Below are 22,207 nucleotides of genomic sequence, written 5' to 3'. Positions count from 1 at the left end.
GGAAAAAGACCTTTGGGGAGGCCGAGACGTAGGTGGGAGGATAATATTAAAATGGATTTGGGGGAGGTGGGATATGATGATAGAGAATAGATTAATCTTGCTCAGGATAGGAACCAATGGCGGGCTTATGTGAGGGCGGTAATGAACCTCCGGGTTCCTTAAAAGCCAGTAAGTAAGTAAGTAAGTATCCGGAATTTGCCTTTGTGACTGCGGGAAACCATGAAAAATTCCAGTAATATTGGCCGGCCACGGGATTTGAACCCCGGACCTTCCGAATGCGACTCTGAAACAGTACCGTCAGAGCCAACTCGCTTGATTTTCGTTTATTTATTTCCGGCCGAGAACAATAGTTTTTTAAAGACGACGAAAAATTCTCCGCATATTTTCCTTCCAAAGAAATTTAAATTTACGTCATTGATTATAGTTTAAAACGGTCGATATAGAAGGAAAATCACATCACAACATGGAAATGATAAAGATAAGCATGGACTCGAACAACTAGGCCTATATAAGGAAGATTGAATACTACACTCATCCTTCGGTACTATTAACATTTATATCTTGCCACTTCCTTTGTGATAAATTCATGTAACAACGACGGAAATTATGTCATTCCTATGCGGAAGAATAAAGTTAGTGTCATGAGTGCAATAAACATCTTCCTTATTACATCTCCTGTCCTGGTAAATAAGAGAAATAGTTGAGAATGTTTACCTTCAATCAGTATCGTTATCCAAGACAAATGCCTCCCAGCTTTTCTTGTCTCTGGAGGAAGTCATGTTAAGGATTCTATCACCCTTTCAAATCAATCGTCCACGACTCCTGTACCGTCGACAATGCAATGTTTTTCAGGAATATCAAACAAAATTAACGAGTGTGGTCAAGTCCGGTGAATTTGGAGGCCACGCAATTGGGACCACCAGCTGGTATCATTCATCGCATAGACTTCTCTGCTGAAAGTCGCCTCAGATATTGAGGCTCGCTGTCATACCACCTACGTCTCCTTTATTTCAGGCATAGTTATAAGCTTATGTACAGTAGTGGCAAAAAAACCGGACCGACCCTTGTAGCTGATTTCAGAGCTTTGCTCGCTCCAGAGCACGATAGACTGGTAATTAAGACTTTCGTGGTTCGAATCCTGCCTGAGAAGGAAACGTTTTTTTTGTTCCTAATTCAAATTTATTCCCAACACTTTTCGAGTGCAGCGATATTTCACTACCGGTACATAATTAACTTATTATTCCCAGAACATGAATTTTACCAGCAATCGAAAAGTACTGGGAATAAATTTGAATAAGGAACAAATAAAGTTTCCTTCCCAGGCAGGATTTGAACCACGAAAGTCTTAGTTACCAGTCTATCGTGCTCTGGAGTGAACAAGTCTCTGAAATCAGCTACAAGGGTTTGTCCGTTTTTTTTGCCACTACTGTACACCAATTGTAAAAAGACCCTCTTTATTCAAAGAAGCGATACCGTAATATTACTAATGCAAATTTTTACTTTCTGAACTCACATGACAAGACAGGAACACTTCGAAACTCAGGAAATCACAAGAGGCTTCTTTCATTGGTGCACAGTAGCGGCAATTTTTGTTAGGTTATCCAGAGATTGGCGATAGCGAGACAGTATTTTGGCACATTGAGTCCTATATACATAATTCAAAATAGAATTACCGTATAATTGGAGATAATCTCGAGTACAACCTTAATCAAGTAGTCAGGCCACCCAGGATTAGAACCCAGTCCCGAGCGTAGCCTCAGAGCACGAGTGCCGCTTCATACAAGAAGACAAAATCAGTGTACAGTAGTGGCAAAAAAATCGGACCAGCTCTTGTAGCTGATTTCAGAGCCTTGTTCACTCCAGAGCACGATAGACTGGTAACTAAGACTTTCGTGGTTCGAATTCTGCCTGGGAAGGAAACTTTTTTTTTACTTATTCAAGTTTATTCCCAATACTTTTCGATTGCAGCGATATTTTACTACTTAATTAACTTATTATTCCCAGAACATGAATTTTACCAGCTTATTTTCTAATGGCTTTCGAAATGGGCTACGTGAGCAGTTGAAACTACAAAAATTTCAATAGATTACTCGCTATCTTGTGAATGCGGGCGTGGCATGCGCAGTGGCTCATTTCGGGGACTTTGATTATTCCGTCGGTCCGGTTTTCTTTGCCACTACTGTACATTACGTTCTTTAGCTGAATCGTGAATTGCAGAAACCCGGTCGTTTTTCTTCAATTGCGGCAGGAAGGCGTCTGAGTTGTCGGAAATAAATGTCAATAGTTATGGTTACATTCCTGGGAAGCAATTCGTAGTATACACCATCTTTATCCCATCAGATGCATAACATCACTATCTGTGGATGAACACTAAATTTTGTACGGGGTTGAAACGGCGGAGCAATTTTCTTGCGCTGTTTTCTCCGATGGCATTCCACCTGTATACGGCACAAATGTTTCGAGCCTCCTCCGCTGCCTTTGTTTGTCTATTAAACTGAAACAGACGAATAAGTCGGAAGTGTTTTTTTTTTTACACTTGACACTCCATGTTCTTTAGCCCACAAATAGCACAAACTTTCTTCGAATCCGCAAAATTTAAGTCGCATTTACAACCACAACACTCCAAATAACAAATTAGAAATGACAAAGGATAAACAATCTCTTAACGACTCCGTGTTTTAATGAAGAATAAAAGCGCTACAAACTTATGCTTCAACCTAATGCATTCTTTAGAAGAAATAGCCAAAGACGATCCCTTTATTTGTCGCCAACACCTGAATGAGATATAACAGTGGCCACAAAAGTACAATAAGAATACACACTGGAGACAAGAGCTTGAATCATTGCGAAAACAGTCGGAATATAGCCTAATATATTTTCTCTTAAATCTATAGGCTAATTTGTAAATAGTTTCTGTTTATTTTCTCCGCAGTACCTGAGCTAGTGTCTAGCTTCTTAAAAGGGTGGGAGACAGAAATGAGAGCATTATCAGCGTCGAGCAGGGGAAGAAATATTACAAATTTGAGTAGGCCGGTCCATTAGAAGCAGGGCGGCACGTAGCAGCGCGGAGAAAGGGTTTCTGTGTTCTGCCATCTCGGGCGACCGGCGCATGCGTGAGTGACGTAACTCCATCTGCCACACTCGATCTTCCTTCCTTTCTCCCCTTCTCATCTTCTTGCCTTTTATTTTTCTCCTTTTCTTGTCTTAATTTAGTTACTTCTTTTGCTCGCTCTATTCTATGACCTTGTTCTTCCTTATTTTCTCAAAATATGTTTTCCCTTATTTTAAACTCGATTTTTGTTCCATAATAGCTTTCAACTACTTTATACTTTCAATGAATTCATCCTTTTCTATTTCTCTTTAAATTACTACTTCCTTTTCAGTAATTATTTATTTCCTTCTCATTTCTTTTCATCTTATTTTCATTTATTTGTATTCCTTACTGTTGCTGTTTTAATCTTTATAAATTCTTTACTGTCTTCTTTATTTTTGTGTATCCATTTTTTGTTATTTAGTTTCGTTCCTGGTGTTACAAACTTTCAGGGATGATGATGAATGGCACATACTTCGATTTGAGACAGGAACCTTTGTCCGAAAATGACCGAGTCGAAAGTTACAAGCAAAAATAGTTGTGTGGAAATGGAATAATTTTATTCCTCTGTACACCTTATTTATGTGTATTTATCTGTACATCTTACACATACTGTATTCATTTGACGTAGTTTACGTTGTCCACTTACAGTATTCCATTCAGTGCGCTGTCTGAGGTGTGGGGTCAGGAAACTACACTAAAACAATGCAAATGGCGTAACGCAGCCGTGGCGAAAATGCAATCGTGTGCCGAGCCACTATGTAACCTGCAACGTGCATAGCGCCAATGGAGGGAGGCGGACACTCGAAGAGGAAGTGAAGCAACTGTCTGACTTATTAACGGTTTTCATTTTCCTTACGTCAAGCGCTTAAATAAAATTTTATACAATACAAGGCTACAAACTAATGTTTAGTACGTGTGACGAAGAAAGAAATGAACAAGAAAACATAGGACACATTATCACAACCTAAAATTAATTGTCTTCAGAATGTCTCTGCGACAGTTGCAAAATCAGGAATTATGTCACTTACTGCCAGTCGTAGTTGATCACGAAGGTATTTGTCTGTCAGTCGTGATCTAAATTTGGTTTTTACTATTTTCATTGTTGAAAATAATTCTTCACAAACGTAAGTTGTAGCGAACATAGCTTCAAAAGAGCAAGCGAAAGGACGAATGTTCGGATATTTATTTTTTGGCAAAGATTTGAAAAATTCAACATTTGTCAAGTCCTTACATCTAGCTTTCATTTAACGTCACATTGTAAATCTGTGAGTTTAAATTGAAGATCTAACCGCATTATTCGTACATCTGCTGAAAAAGGATCGACGTATAGAGATGATGATGATGATGATGATGATGATGATGATGATGATGATGATGATGATAATAATAATAATAACACAACCTTTTAATGTTTCATCAGTAACATGTAGTAACTTATAATGCTGTTTTATGTTATACAACCGTTTTCCTCGTAATGATTGTGAACAAATCATACATTTAATATTCTCATCATATTGTCAGCAAAAAAAAAAAAAAAAAAAAAAAAAAAAAATGCGTCCTCCCATCCTACTTGAAACTTTCGTTTTTATAGAGGTACATGGTTTCTAGAGAGATATTGCGACGATACGCCACTCGCAGGTCAGAGACAAATACAAATGGAACGCAGTTTGACTCCAGTGAGTGAGAGGGTGGGGGTTGTGGGAGGTAGGAAGCAAATGAAAAGCACAGCTATCATTGCGAGCCGCAATGTGCTCGTGAGTCGCATTTTCGCCAGGGCTGGCGTAATGTGTAACGGACATGGTCGGTCCTGATATGCATGTCTGTAGACAGCAGTGTATGTGTACAAGTTGCAGTGTCCAGTCAATCAGTCCTAGTGAAATGGAGGAGTACACGACAACGGAATATGCACACATGATTTTCGAATACGGATGAGCCAAAGGGAACAGTAGACAAGCTCACAGATTGTTTCAAGTACCCACGTAGGAGATATGCGACCCATGCCATATTTCCACGACTGTTCCAAAGGGTAAGGGAAGGAGGTCACGTGATGCGAAATTACAATTCCATTGCCACACAACTATTTTTGCTTATAACTTTCGACTCAGTCATTTCCGGACCAGGGTTCCTTATCTCAAATTGATACATGTGCCCTTCCCCATCATCCCTGAAAGTTTGTAACACTAGCCCGGAAACTCTCTGTATATACAAAGTGTTCCAAATTGTCCTTTAGAGCTCCCCACAGGTAGAAGTCTGGAGGCTTAAATCCGGAGATCGAGGTGGGAACTACGTAGCACTTCCTCTTTGTCCTATCCATCTCTGGGTCGTCCTCATTTAGTGCGTGGACAAGTCTCTGAATGTAAGGCTTCCATTTTTGTGCTCGCAAAATTCGATGAATACTGGATTTGCTGATACCAATCTCACGAGAACATTGCCTCATTGACGTCTTTGGGGATTGTGCAAAAGCCTGCATTGCTGCATCAACACTCTCGTTATCGGCAATTATTTTATAGGAGAAAAATGAGCTATATTCTTGTTTTTCTTCTTTTCGCAACAAGAACACGTCGCAAAAATGAGTTAGCTTCCACTCTATCGACATTTAACTGTCTCAGTGAGCATGAAGTTGTTATATAAATGCATTACAATTTATTTACTGCTGATGATTATTATTGTACATGAAGGTATCTGAGGCACTTATCGCATAAATTGTCTTATTTGTGTCTTTGTGATTTTCTTGACAACTACAATCCCTTCCTTATAGGAACTCTTTCTACATCCCTGCCTGTAGTCTTACAGTTAAATGCTGTCTTTCAAAGCAGAGCACGCAGCGAAACGATTAACTTCAAAATCATAAGTTGACATGACCATTGCACTAGATCAGCATCGAAACCCATAATACCCATAATTCTTCTTTACCCCAGCCCCTATTTTTATTGTTGCAATGATAGGCAAAAGAAATGGAAGGGGAAGGTGGAGAGAATTGGTGAATGATAGCGAGAAACGGAAATACCCCGAGAAATAACCTATGCAACGTGTGCTTCCTCCGCCGCAAATTGCATTAGAACCTAGTCTGGGGTCGAATTCAAGCCGACTGGGTGGAAGACTAGCGTGCAAGCACTTGAACCATAGACGCGGCAGTGGTAAGGGGTACTAGAACTGAAAAAAAGAAGGAATGAAAAATACAAAGATAGAAATTGAATGAAAACCAACGACTTGAGAAAAAAAGAAAACGTAAAGGATGGAAAAGATAAGTGCAAAAAAGACAAAAAATAAAAAAAGGGAATATAATGGACAAAAAATGAAGAAAAAAAAAGTAAATAGTAAATAGTAGATGAACACAGAAATATAAAAGGAAATGAATCTAATAAAAATATGCGGAGTGTCCCAAATTGATGTATACACTCTTTGAAATACTATTTCACAGCAAAGAAATTAGATAGAAATATGATTTTTGCGGCTTATGATTCAGAAAACAGTTGAAAGCATGGAAACATGTTCATCTGTTTATAAACAAATATGGCGGCGCAATTATCGTTCGATGAACGTAAGTGAATACTGAAATGTTACTGGAAAGTACCCATATTTAAGAAAGGTGACAAGACTACCTGTAGTAACTTTCGACGAATATCACTTTTGTTGACGTCGTACAAAATTTTGTCCAATATTCTTTTGAGAAGATTAACTCCGCACATAGATTAAATTATTGGGGATCATCAGTGTGATTTTAGGCGTAATAGATCGACGATTGATCAGATTTTTTGTATTCGACAGATAGTGGAGAAAAATGGGAGTATAAGGGTACAGTACATCAGTTATTCATAGATTTCAAAAAGGCATATGACTCAGTTAAGAGAGAAGTTTTATATAACATTCTTATTGATTTTCTTATTCCCAAGAAACTAGTTCGATTAATTAAAGCGTGTCTCAGTGAAACGTACAGCAGAGTCCGTATATGTCAATTTCTGTCAGATGCGTTTCCAATTCACTGTGGGCTAAAGCAAGGAGATGCACTGTCACCTTTACTTTTTAACTTTGCTCTAGAATATGCCATTAGGAAAGTTCAGGATAACAGAGAGGGTTTGAAAATGAACGGGTTACATGAGCTTCTTGTCTATGCGGATGACGTGAATATGTTAAGAGAAAACCCACAAACGATTAGGGAAAACACGGAAATTTACTGGAAGCAAGTAAAGCGATAGGTTTGGAAGTAAATCCCGAAAAGACGGAATATGTGATTATGTCTCGTGACCAGAATATTCTACGAAATGGAAATATAAAAATTGGAGATGTATCCTTCGAAGAGATGGAAATATTGAAATAACTTGGACCAACAGTAACAAATATAAATTACACTCAGGAGGAAATTAAACGCAGAATAAATATGGGAAATGCGTGTTATTATTCGGTTGAGAAGCTTTTGTCATCTAGTCTGCTGTCAAAAAAATCTGAAAGTTAGAATTTATAAAGCAGTTATATTACCGGCTGTTCTGTATGGTTTTGAAACTTGGACTTTCACTTTGAGAGAGGAACAGAGATTAAAGATGTTTGAGAATAAAGTTCTTAGGAAAATATTTGGGGCTAAGAGGGATGAAGGTATAGGAGAATGGAGAAAGTTACACAACGCAGAACTGCACGCATTGTATTCTTCACCTAACATAATTAGGAACATTAAATCCAGACGTTTGAGATGGGCAGGGTATGTATCACGTATGGGCGAATCCAGAAATGCATATAGAGTGTTAGTTGGGTGGCCGGAGGGAAAAAGACCTTTGGGGAAGCCGAGACGTAGGTGGGAGGATATTAAAATGGATTTGAAGGATGTAGGATATAATGATAGAGACTGGATTAATCTTGCACAGGATAGGGACCAATGGCGGGCTTATGTGAGGGCGGCAATGAACCTGCGGGTTTCTTAAAAGCCATTTGTAAGTAAGTAAGAAGGGCTAAATACCAACTACTAAGTTATTTTAACGTCGATGGAATTTCTAATAGCGAGATGGTATGCGGCGAGATGAGGCCGAGAATTCGCCACAGTATTAGGCTACTCGGCTTTCATCTTGCAGTAAGGAAAAGTCAAACAATGAGCCCAAGCGGAACCGAATCCATATTCAGCGCAGCTCCAAATCAGCAGATAAACGCGCATGCCATTTTAGCCATGGCTACTCAATTTCACCTGGTATTCAGTTCTACAGGATCTTGAATGAACCCACGGAACCGTCCCGGAAATTATGAGGAAATGAAAAATGTAATTTTTATCTGGTTTTGAACCAAGGCTCATCCAGGCTATGACCTGTGGATAAGAACGACATAAGCTAGGAACCCGTTTTTCACTTCGCTAGAGTCCGAATTTATATGCATTTACAGAGCTTGAAATATGCGTACAAATAAAATCTTAAAATTTGCACTATAATACGCAATATAAATTTCGAAAAATAGCACCTCGCAAATGTGTATTTTTAACTGGAGTAAAAGATATCGACATTTCAAATCTCAATGCAAGCACCATTTGTTGAAAGTTGTAAAAAAAAATCTCGTACATTGCAACAAAAGATAGTTAAACAGTTAATTTGAATTTCACTACCTATATTATTTAAGTATAAAATGTCTATTTTTTACTTACATTGTTGTTGTTTAGTCAACTGTCCGAAGACAGGTCTAAACTTCACAAGTGATACCAACAATTCACCACTTATGAGGCAACTAAGCCAGGAGATAATGGGGTAGGATGGTCAGTCACTAATGAGATTTCAAACGTATACAAACAAGAATTGTTATTCCTCTAACACATATCGTCAAGTGATATATACTGCCAGATAATAGATGTACATTTCCACAGGTGGGTAACTCGTGCTCTGAAAGTGTCAACACAACCTCAGTGCAGATACAACGGACTCTGTACTAGCTGTAGTGTCTGTATGCGGTTCTTCCAAGGCACAAGTTCGCTCTCGTCTGCAGTAAGTGGCGGTCGTTTAAGTGAAAAACCAATATAATCCCTAGATCATTTCTCTTTAGTGATGAGTCGAAAGGGAAAGAGTTTCTTTATTAAGAAGGACGGTAAAGCTTGTATTATGTTCTATTACACTTTCTTACACATGACATTTTATATTACAAATAAACACACTGAAGGTTTTATTAAAGAAATACCGTCCAAATCTGCTTTAGAATAGCTAAAGGTAAAAATGGGATATCAAAAAGGTGAGACTGATATCAAATGCCCTTAGCATGTTGTGCGTGCGAGTTACAGAATTGCACAACATATGATCGACTAGCTAAGAGCATTTATGGATAAATTTGAAATGTGGCAGTATCATGTAGAACATAGACAACTTCACTTTCCTTGACTATAAACTATCTTGAAGAGTGATAAGAAAATCGTCTTATCAAATATAAGACCCTATTTCAAGATCTACAGCAGAATTCACTGGTAAGTTTGCAGAAAGAGTCTCAATTGACAAGTAATCGAGATTTTTCTGAAATCCTTTTGGCTTACAGCCGATAGAAGATCCCGAAAGTTTACAGCTTGAATTGATAAATCTACAGAACAGCACACCACTTAGATTCTAGCGAAATCAGAAATCGAACTGCCTTAGTCAGAGTTTCCAAATACATTCTTTGCTTCCATATATAATTACTGTATGTGCTTGAGTCAGAGTGTAATACAAGAAAGAAGTTTAAAAGCTCTCAATGTACAGAAAGAGCTCAGAAGTAAGTTTATTTCATTTGCCGTGACATATAAAAAATACTTTCTTGAATTTGTGATTGTTTGCGAATAGAGACTATTGCCTTTCTAAGAATAGAGGAATACTCTTTAATGTATAAAGACTTGTAAATTCTCACGTTCTATGTTTCAAATAAGACATATAATAAGAAGTATTAACAAATAGTGTAATAATAAATAAATGTTGCAGCTATTTTTGTGTATCTTGAAAAGGTTATATTCAGTTTGTGTTTCCAGTAATGACCTAATTTACAAAGCTAGGAAATAATATAATTTTGTTATGTGTGTTTAGGTGCAGTCTGTCAAAAATTACTATAATTATTGTACCACGCGTCATTCTGAAATTGAAATCATGGAGTAGATATCACGACCACCTGTATGAGCCGCCAGAGCGCACCGTGGCAGTGAACTGCTTTTGCAGCGTAACTACAAACAACTTGTAACTGCTGCTGCTCTCTTTCAAGGTTTTTTTAGCACTTTGTCAGCACGATTTGCCAATCCATGTACATTGCAGCCAGAACCTCAATCAGAGGACTTACCCACATTGAAACTGAGAATTTCAGGAAACGATGATCATGTTTTCCAAGGTGAAGCCCCTATGCCTAACAAAAGATACATTTTTGTACATTGAGAATGATCTCTCCACATCACAAGAAGCCAAAAGTGCATGTGATAACTCCGTAGTTCTTCTTGTATCAATACTCTTGCAATTCTGCTGCTTCCCCACGAAACAAATTTGCTATCTTACAAACAGAATAGTATCCAGAATTCTTTGCAAGCACTGATTGAAATTTTTCAGAATCGTTTTTTGAAGTTGTGTGTGATGTAGGGGTCAAAGCATAAATATCATTTTGAACTAAGGACAAAGACTCTTGCAGTGGAGAACTTCGTGCTTCCAGTTTGTTATTGTTTCAGATAGACTGACTCACGTAGTACTGAAACAAATGAGCTAAGCATAATGTCGCGTATCCATGGGGCGTAAATCGTTCTTTATTCATTCAGCTTCGGAGAGTTGCTTAATATGCAATTTTTTTGTGTTACAAAAGAAAATATATCTACACTAGAATATGCCTAGAATAAGCAATTCTTATACTAAAATAGGAAAATATGCATGCAATGTAAATGAAGCTTAAAATATGCCATCATATGCAATAACAAATATGTGTTAAGTGATTACTATTGTCATGATAACCGAAGAAAACCGTTTTTCCATATGACAAGTTAGTTTTCTTGCAATAAGCATTTTGTATGTAAATCCGCGCTCTACACTTCACTCATTTCGATAAAACACTGATCCACAAAGGGAAGTTCGCAGGTTTATACGACAGGAAGCCTAGTAGACAATATAAATAAGCAGGTGAAGCAGAGCTGTGTAGGGTAAAAGTTGGTAATACTGTGATACGAGTAATATTGTGATAATTATTTTTGAGAATTTATTACAATTTTACTGAGCGAGAGAAGGACCGGTTTTGTGCAGAAACTTGTCCACGAACTTCCCCCTTAATACGTTCACGCAAAAAACCGATCTTCCTTTCGCTCAGTAAAATTGTAATAAATTCTTAAAAATAACTATCACAACATTACTCGTATCACAATAATACCAACCTTTACCATACATTGCGTATCGGCAGCAGGACAGGGTTCATCCAAGATATCATGATGTGTGTTGCGCAGTCGATATTGCGAGTCGAGCCGAATGGCAATAAGAACTTAAGATTTGAACAACAATTTCGATAAGAAGTTCACTGAAGAGTATTATAAAGGTCAAGGAGTCATAACCAGAAGAAGTGAACGCTTTAGATTTATAAGAGGAAAAAATGTTTTATTTGGAGACAGTGGCGTACGCAGAATTTTGCCAGAGGGCCGGGGGGGGGGGAATCTATTAAAATTGCTTTCAATTTACATGTTGGGTATTTCAAATTTTGTGTATTATTATTATTATCATTATCATCAGCTGAGTCTTCGCAGGGGATGTGAAACTAGTTCCTAGAAGAACGTTCGCGACAACATCGCCACGCTGTGGCTACGAATAAACATTTGCCAATGTGAAATTTTCACTAACTTCGCGAGAATCACTATGCGACTTATTGCTAAAAAATTGTAAAATTGAGCTTTGCGGTCGCTTAGACATATCAAAGAACCCGGAAGGGTAATGTGAAGTTTATATTAAAAGTCAAATGCATTAAACATTAACGAACATTTCAAAATAAAGTCAGAATTAAAAGTCAAACGCACGAAACATTAAACGAACATTTCAAAATAAAGTCAGAATTAAAACTAAGCAACGGGTGAATACCGCTCTTAAAATGAGTTTAAAATCGACAATACACAATATTTAACATCTGCACTGCAGAACTGTCGAAGCAACCTTTTCAATATGTTACACAACAACTTAAATTTCATGTTGTGTTAGCTTAATTTTAATACACGATCGCTACCGTACTAGGCGGCAGGTCTCTCTATAATAAAGATGGCATGTTATAATTGGAACGTGCCGCAGCACCAAGCATAGGGATTGTATTGAAGGAGGGTTAGGAGGACTGCACCTTATGTCGATGTAGCGTTATAGGGCCTTTGGTCCACTACGTTTCGTCCACTTTTTTTTTGTCCACTGACACATTTGTCCATTTCATGATTCGTCCATTAAGGTTTGTCCATTGACCATTTAGTCTATTTTCATGCTTCGTCCATTATGTTTTCATCCACTGACTATTCCGCTATGGCAAAAAATAGATGACATGAAACATATGAAGAGTTCGCGGGAAAAACGATGAATGTCACGGTTTTGTTAAGGTTGATGTCATTATCTAATTCAATGGATCACTACGAAATTTAATTTTGTTCTTATGAAAATGGTAAAAAGGAGAATTATCACCAAGAATACAGTAATCCTTCCCTTTATTTTCTATAGAAACAGCACTACATCTTGCAGTTATAGACTCAATTAGATCATTATCTAATCTTTAAGAGAAATGTGACATTCATCGTTTTTCCCGCGAACTCTTCATATTAATTTGATGAAAATGTAATTTATTTAACTTTATGTGTGTTGTTGAATGTACATACTGTTTGTATTATAAACATGATTAGTCATCAATTCATCATTTTCTTCTTCCTGAAAAACTTCAGCAGGGTTAAAATCATTCATAACTTTCCTAACTTCGCCTTCCACACCTGCATTATGTCGATGTTTTGCAGTATCACCTTTATATACTGTATAGTGATGTCATCTAAGTCAGTCCCAGCCGTGCGTCTTGCATTAGAATTCTGTCGATCCTCACATCTCCAATATCTTCTTCCATCTTCGCTGACTGAGTGGAAGTGGTAGTAAGTTACTCATTATAATGTAACATTGGTTGCCTCCGACGCGTATATACAACCTCTGTCATAATTTTTAATATCCAAAATGAAAAGCATATAGGACTATGTTCATACTTTTTAATATTCAAAGGAAAATGAAACGTATCTAAGAAACAGATGACAATGATGACAATACCTTCTATTGTAATTGAATGTTGAATTTGCAAAACGACTTAAGTCCACATTTTGGGGGTTTTTAGCTGGGAGCATGATTATATTATTGTGTGCAAGGGGCATCGTTTAGTAGCTGAATGACTTTAATCCACGACTTTTGTATAGTTTTTCTTAGCAGAAGAATGTTTGGTTAAGGAGTAAAACGATTTTAGTCCTGGACGTAAGTTGTTTTGCCTGTCAAGTAATGAAGAAAGTTACATAATATGTAATTTTAATCATACAATCAGCTGACAAAATGTTTTTTGTCTGTTGTCATTGGTAATTCTTTAGTAGAGAAAATTTATTACGTTTGAAGAACAGAGCATGAAAATGAAAAGCAATATGCTCAGTAATCGTGCTAAACTTGTAGCTGAAGTAAAAGTATTGCAAAATGCAGCCAAGTTAAGCATCGAGAGAGAAGATTTTCTTGCTGTCATGACTACATGAAAAATGTATGCTTGCCTGAACACCAGTTCAGGATAGTACTACTATCGCCAGCTTACCGTCCCAGCTTTCTCTGTGCACAACATGAAAATTAGTGAAATGTCCTTTTGTGTCTACCATGAGGGACAGGCCAAGAAAAGTCTTAATGAGGTATGTAATTTTCTCTTGCACACTACTTCAGTAACTGTGTCCCATCCAGTATATTAAAGAACTGTGTTTGTTTTGCAGACAGTTGTTCGGGAGAAAATAAGAACAACACACTAATGAAATTCTTAATGGCAATAAATGCTCAGAAACATTTCTTCAATATCATACTTTTCTCCATCAGAGGTCTGTGCTCTTGTAGTTAACAAATTGTTCAAAATAATGTTGTTCAACAATTGCAATAAAGTTATTTTATGATTTTGGTATATTTTTTCACTTGGTTATTTAACGACGCTGTATCCACTACGAGGTTATTTAGTGTCGATGGGATTGGTGATAGCGAGATGATACTTGGCGAGATGAGGCCGAGGATTCGCCATAGATTACCTGACATTTGCCTTATGGTTGGGTAAAACCTCGGAAAAAACCCAACCAGGTAATCAGCCCAAGCGGGAATCGATCGCGCGCCCGAACGCAACTCCGGATCGGCAGGCAAGCGCCTTAGCCGACTGAGCTACGCCGGTGGCTTTTTGGTATAAATAAGTTAAAGATATTTACGTGTCAGTAACTTGATAATTATGATGCATGATTGAAGTTAATTTGCAGAACAACTTAAGTCCTGAACATAATAAAATTTTTTACGACCTGAAGAAGAGTACAAAAGTATAATTTTTATACTAAAACTAGTTCTCTTATAGGCTATATCTCTTACATAAAAAATTATACTGTAACAATATATGGTTCAGCGAAGCCAAAACAGTTTTTTTTAATTTTCTCAAAACTGTTTCTAGAGACTTAAGTCGTTTTGAAAATTCACCATTCAATTGTAAGTGTAATAATATTCTAAGGTGGACGAAAGGTTATGGACATAAAAAGTGTGGACAAAATGTATGGATGGACGTAAATTGTATGGACCAATCGATTGTGGACAAGAGAACGTGGACTAAAGTGAGTGGACGAAAGGTAATGGGCGAAACAAATTGTGGACAGAAGGCAGTGGACGAAAGGCCCGCAAACCCGATTTAGACTTTGTTACTCTGACAGTGAAAAATCAGAGAAAGGAAAACGATTTTGAATAAAAAAATATTCAAATCTAAATATGTCTTTTTTTTCCCAAAAATTCAAATGGGGATTCAAACCCTGTAACCTCCCCTTACGTACGCCCCTGTAAGTCTGTGGTCCGTATCTTTCAAGTCTAATTCTGGAATTAGTTTTAACGTCTTAAAAATGCATTTTTATTCGAAACCCTTCATTCAATTTTTTTTTATTCTTATTCATTCCTTTTCTTCTTAATTGCCCCTCAAGTCCATAGTTTGTAATAAGCTAATAATTCTACAATTTTCGTTCCATCGTGTTTGTTATAAAATAAACTCCCTTCAATGCGTAAACAGTGAAAGCCATTAAAAAAACCGACCGAATCTATTGTACTTATGACTAGGATAATTTCATTTAACAGAATCTACAGTACTTTCGTCGACGAAATTTAACTTAACTATCAAGATATTTCTTATATTAAAACCTTTCGAAGGAAAATAATAAATTAAGTGTTCATGAGACTGAGGTACCCCGTAGTGTCCTGCAATGTTCGAACATGAGAGAGGCAACCTAGACATTACAAACTTACTTTCATTTCATATGAAAACTAATCGCAAGGTCTGTGCTAAAATTCTTAAGCGATTAAAACATGAAAGCATTAGAGTGAAGGATAGTGAATATTTTATAGCAAGGTGGAACAATCACGACAGACCTTCTACAGATCGAACATAAGTGAATATCGAACTTCGTCATACCCGACAAACTTGAACCCCTGATCACATATAACAGATTGCCCACGATATAGGAATTTTTGGCAACAACAAGAGTAGTACCACTGACCAACAATAGATGACGTGATCTGGCTGAACGGCCCTAGATCTGGGCTCGGCAGCAGTGTTGCCAACCATTCGATAAATTATCTCATACGAAATTTTTAACTCTGATGAAATATGTGGTAACACTTATAGGATAATGCGATAATTTTCTTTATGAACTTCGGGTAAGGAAGTATAATTTTGGGGCGTTCAAATTATATAGTTCTTCCGTACGATACAGTGAGAAAGAAATTCATTAGGCCTACTCCATGGAGCTTGCAGCTATGCTTCTATCTAGCGCTCGTTGTCAAAAGTTCATTTTCGACAGTGAAGTTCCTAGCGACCGTTCTCTTTTATATGTTGTCATTTTATAACATGGGAATGGTCAATCTGATATACAGAGTAATTCACGAGGATTTACCGTCACCTACGGAGCTTATTTCAGAAGATATTCTGCGCATAAAATGGCATATAAACATTTGTACTAATCTCAATATTTTCAAAGTTAGACTAATTTGAAATTGTTTGTAAAATACCTTTTTTCTTTAGTTTTAAGGGTAAAAGAATATTACAAATAGAGAATGAACTATCCAGAAGTATCATTTCTTTAATTGACTAGTATTGTGAATAATTCATAAATATTTTGTGTAAGAGCCGTCTATAGTATGCTTATCAAGTACTTGATTGGCATATAGACGCCTATCACACAAAATATTAATAAATTATTACCTGCTTATCGGATAACTACCAACATGACCATAAAAACCGTATATTCTGAAGCTAAAAATTTGTTGTGAATTGCTTTGTACGATTTTGTTTTCAATTTTTAGTGAAAAATGACATCATTTTACGCACTTATCACAAAAATTGTTACAAATCATACGATTTTAGGAACTTGATTCTTTACAGTTTAATTATGCATCCTAATGTACAATCTTGCAGAATTTACAATATTGGCGTAATTTGTAAAATTGTTGTGATAAATACTTAACAAAATGTATTTTTTTAGTTAAAAATCGAAAAAATTTCTGTACGAAGCAACTATGGAATTTATATCACATTTTTAGCTTCAAAATATTACCTAATTAAAGAAATGTTACTTCTGAATAGTTCATTCTTTATCTGTAATATTCTTTTACCCTTGAAACTCAAGAATAATGGTATTTTACAAACAACTTCAAATTAGTGTAACTATGAAAATAATGAGATTAGGACAAATGTTTATATGACTTTTTTGCTCAGAATGTCTTCGGAAATAAACTCCGTAAGGAACGGTAAATCCTCGTGAATCACTCTGTATATGTTATCAGAAACACAATGCCTGTAAAACACGACGTTAGTACACACAAACATCCCGCAGAACTTCATTTTGTAAGTGATAAAATTTTTTTCGGTTCTAAATATCTGTCAGCTTGCATTTACTTTATTTCCTATAAAATTCAGTACCGGGTAGTAAAATTCGGATATAGCGTGTTACTAAGAACAACACCTTCTCCTAGTGCCGGAGTCCAGAAAACAAGTGGACTCTCCCCTCTCTGATTTCAGTATCCCTAAGCGATGCATACTTCGCCATTTTGCATTATATTTTCATGGCACAGAAGCATTTATATTTGTGTGTAATTTCATTCGAGAAACACATATACTTAGTAGAATGCAGAGTTCTAAGAATCAAGCGTAGGCCTACTATTTTACTTATGCCGGTTTCCCTTTTAATTACTAAACCATGTCTTGGCCGAATGTGACAAAGACGAAGGCTGAGGGGAAAGAGTTGGGAGCCGGATAGTCGTGGCATGCCGGCCAAGACAGAGAGCTCTCCGAGGAATGTTACATCTGTCCTCGCCCTCCCACACCTCCGATGCGCGATGTCCCATCTGTTTGCCGATCATATACTACAACATATTTACTAGGCCGTCCGGATCCTCTGAAGAACATTCCCAGGGTTCCCTGAATATGAGCGCAAGAATTTTGTTACTGTTAACTTTTTCTATCTTGTGAAATTATTACAAATTTCTTTACTGGAACGGCGACGAAGTCAAACATTTGGCCTAAGAGCTTGGAGCCCATATAGTAATTACCTCTTGATCGGGGATCCTAGAGAATATACGAAATAATAATAATAATAATAATAATAATAATAATAATAATAATTATTATTATTATTATTATTATTATTATTATTATTATTATTATTATTATTATTATTATTATTAAGAACGCGTTCTGAACTAATACCATCTGCACATGCGTCAACAGTTCAGAATTCCAGTTCTGTTCTTAATCGAGCACCAATTTCATTCGTTCCGAACGAGTTCTAAAGGGAACAGGGAACTGGGAGTTCAGTATTGGTTCACTATCAGTTCTAGTCTTTTTGGAACATACATTGAGCTACTGCGCATGAGCAGACAGTTCACAATAGATTCCGAACCGTGCTGGAACAAATCTATTATTATTATTATTATTATTATTATTATTATTATTATTATTATTATTATTATCATTATTATTATATTATTATTTATTTATTTATTTATTTATTTATTTATTTATTTATTTAATCTGGCAGAAATAAGACCATTAGGTCTTCCCTTCCGCTCAGCCAGACTCTAATTTTAATTGAAATACAATATAATTTAACATTAATATCTAGATCGTAAAACAAAATGAAAGTGAATAATGAAAGTTACATAAGTAGTATTAGTGAGACAATAATAAACATTGGTAAGAAATAATAATAATAATAATAACAATCACAATAATAATAATAATAATAATAATAATAATAATAATAATAATAATAATAATAATAATAATAATAATAATACTTACGGTACTTACAAATGGCTTTTAAGGAACCCGCAGGTTCATTCCCGCCCTCACATAAGCCCGCCATCGATACCAATCCTGTACAAGATTAATCCAGTCTCTATCATCATATCCCACCTCCCTCAAATCCATTTTAATATTATCCTCCTATCTACGTCTCGGCCTCCCGAAAGGTCTTTTTTCCTCTGGCCTACCAACTAACACACTATATACATTTCTGGATTTCCCCATACGTGCTACATGCCTTGCCCATCTCAAACGTCTGGATTTAATGTTCCTAATTATGTTAGGTGGAGAATATAATGAGTGCAGTTCTGCGTTGTGTAACTTTCCCCATTCTCCTGTAACTTCATCCCGCTTAGCCCAAAATATTTTCCCAAGAACCTTATTCTGAAACATCCTTAGTCTCTGTTCCTCTCTCAAAGTAAGAGTCCAAGTTTCACAACCATACAGAACAACCGGCAATATAACTGTTTTATAAATTTTAACTTTCAGCTTTTTTGAGAGCAGACTGGATGACAAAAGCTTCTCAACCGAATAATAACAGGCATTTTCCATATTTATTCTGTGTTTAATTTCCTCCCAAGTGGCATTTATATTTGTTACTGTTGTTCCAAGATATTTGAAATTTTTCAATTCTTCAAAGGATAAATTTCCAGTTTTATATTTCCATTTCGTACTATGTTCTGGTAATCAAGAATCAACTTTTTCCTTTCGGGATTTACTTCCAAACCTATCGCTTTACTTCTTTCAAGTAAAATTCTCGTGTTTTCCTAATCGTTTGTGGATTTTTTCGTAATATATTCACGTCATCAGCATAGACAAGTAGTTGATGTAACCCGTTCAATTCCAAACCCTCTCTGTTATCCTTGACTTTCCTAATGGCATATTCTAGAGCAAAGTTAAAAAGTAAAGGTGATAGTGCATCTCCCTGCTTTAGCCCGCAGTGAATTGGAAACGCATCTGACAGAAACTGACCTGCTTATACGGACTCTGCTGTACGTTTCACTGAGACACATTTTAATTAATCGAACTAGTTTCTTGGGAATATCAAATTCAATAAGAATATATTATAAAACTTCTCTCTTAACCGAGTCATATGCCTTTTTCAAATCTATGAATAACTGATGCAGTGTACCCTTATACTCCCATTTTTTCTCCATTATCTGTCGAATACAAAATATCTGATCAATAGTTGATCTATTACGCCTAAAACCACACTGATGATCCCCAATACATTATGACTAGTATGATCTAATATTAAAATGTATTTTGTCTGACATGAAATTTATTATTTTTACTAAAGAGTTTACGATTCTTGAGCTCTAACCTAGAAATTTATTTCCTTATTTGCATTTTCATCAGTTTCCTATACTGCAAACCAAAATTATTGCTGCCAACATAACAGTTAGAAAATAACCAGCAGTTGTATTATTTGTCAGTACCCGAAATTCGAAACGAAGTTGGTAAGAGAAAATTCAACCTGAGAACTATAAATCACTATAATTCACTAGCATATGTAGTAATAAGTGTATTAGGGTATTAAGTAAGCTGATCCTGACTATAGTGTACCCTTATACTCCCATTTTTCTCCAATAGACTAATAATAATAATAATAATAATAATAATAATCATCATCATCTTTTATCATATATCACCATTGCTTTCCATCGATGGTCTTGTACCTAATATGTATGTTGCCTTTAGATCTTAAGTCGAAATGTTCAAATCCGCGTACGACCGATAATTTTCAGTGTGACTCCTGGTTTTGACTGCTTAACTCACAACAGAGGCCTTGGAATTTACTAATTAGGAATAAATCTTGTGTAAGTTTCAGTTATGAAAATGGGTCGCACCACTACAGTGACAATGCATACCAGAGCGAAAAAGTTTGCTATTGAAGATATTTATTGAATCGAAAGGAATGCATTGCTGTACAATTTTTTTTTAAATGTGTGGGTAAATAGGGAAAAACTTATTGCAATGGCCAAATAATGTTTCAAGAGCAAGGAAGCTTTGGGATTGAAAATAATAAAAGAGTAGCACCAAAAAACCTACAGTCAATTGAAGGTTCATTTGGTCGCCATAAAGAGGAGAGAAAATATTCCTGCCGTTTCAGCATAAACATGTCTTCAATTAGACGAATCTTTGCTATAATAAGACAATTAGCTTACAAAATACAATATTATATCAAGATTTTTTCTAAAATAAATGAGAAATCCTATGCTCTCTATTAATATTAGCAAATGATGCTTGTGTTTCAGGAACGAATCAACAAGGCTGCTGTCCGAGGTGAAACGCTTTCCTTCGCAGCAAGTAAGTTATCCGTCGCAGAAGTCTACTTTGAAATATTTCTATTATCCTATCCTTTTAGGATATCCGCAATTTTGAAATGGGTACATTAATAGAATCGGGATTTCCATGCATGATCATGAATGTGCATGTACAACGGAAACAGCTTCTATACAAGCTTTGACGTCAATCGTCCATTATCCCTCTAATTATTACAACGAAAGTATAAAGATTTAATTCACTCTACAAAGAATTTACAGTTGTAAGTCTCACCGTCTCTTTGAATTCAATTGTATGAATGTCCAAATTATCCGTCTTGGTGGGTCAATTGGCAGTGCGCAGGCTTAAAACGACTGCGAGTTCAAATCTCGGTGATGGCGAAGTTGTATTTGTGATAAACGTTATGCGGCACCAGAATTCCCCATACTCTTGCGTGCCTGAATACCTCCTCTAGCCTACACCCCAATAAGCACCTCTATACTCTTGCGTCGAAACTGGATTTAAAAAAAAATACAGAAGTCTACTACAAACCAGAGAAATTAAATTAATGATAAAAGAAGCATTTTACAGAAATTCTTATCATCTGTAAGTAGAGTTTAAGCTATAAAATAAATTATTGTCGCAAAAATGCACGAATAAAAATTACAATTGTGCAAATTGCAAAAATCTTGTGCCATATTATAAAGAGTTATACAGAAAGATAAAACTAATAAAGTATGCAGAAACAAAAACTTAAGTAATTTGTTTCTTGGAGTTTTATTACTTTCAATCCATCTTATCACACTCTAGATATAGGCCTACTTATGTAAGTAAATCATTACACGTAGGCATGTTTAGAATAAATTACTGTTCAATATACATCACATTAAAATGTGTTATTTTATGGTACTCTAAACATTAAAATTTTTTACAAGTAAGCCTTTCAACATTTACTGTTAGCAGAGTGCTAACTCTTTTTACTGAAAGGCGGTTTCTATTCCAGTTTTTACAAGATTCATGCAACTAAATTTTCGCTCACAGTTCACAGTATGCAATGGAATTATATAAATCAATTAGAAGAAATTGTTCACTAAACTTGCATGAATTGCACCAACTCTTTGAAATCCATTCCTGAACATCTTACTTACTTACTGGCTTTTAAGCAACCCGGAGGTTCATTGCGCCCTCACATAAGCCCGCCATTGGTCCCTATCCTGAGCAAGATTAATCCAGTCTCTATCATCATATCCCACCTCCCTCAAATCCATTTTAATATTATCCTCCCATCTACGTCTCGGCCTCCCCAAAGTTCTTTTTCCCTCCAGCCTCCCAACTAACACTCTATATGCATTT

General features: G+C 36.2%; 1 protein-coding gene across 1 annotated transcript in view; it reads left to right on the top strand.

Moving 5' to 3' along the window:
- LOC138696080 (GATA-binding factor A-like) overlaps positions 1–22,207 on the top strand; it is a 345,621-nt gene that overhangs the window by 231,065 nt on the left and 92,349 nt on the right. The window contains exon 2 of the mRNA XM_069820607.1: positions 20,848–20,899. The gene's annotated coding sequence lies outside the window, so the exon portion shown is untranslated. The remainder of the gene's footprint in view (positions 1–20,847; positions 20,900–22,207) is intronic.

The sequence above is a fragment of the Periplaneta americana genome, chromosome 3 (assembly GCF_040183065.1).
Source record: "Periplaneta americana isolate PAMFEO1 chromosome 3, P.americana_PAMFEO1_priV1, whole genome shotgun sequence".
In the NCBI taxonomy this organism is placed as follows: Eukaryota; Metazoa; Arthropoda; class Insecta; order Blattodea; family Blattidae; genus Periplaneta; species Periplaneta americana.
The sequence above is the reverse complement of the archived record's forward strand: the minus strand, read 5'-3'. Positions and strand labels throughout refer to the sequence as shown.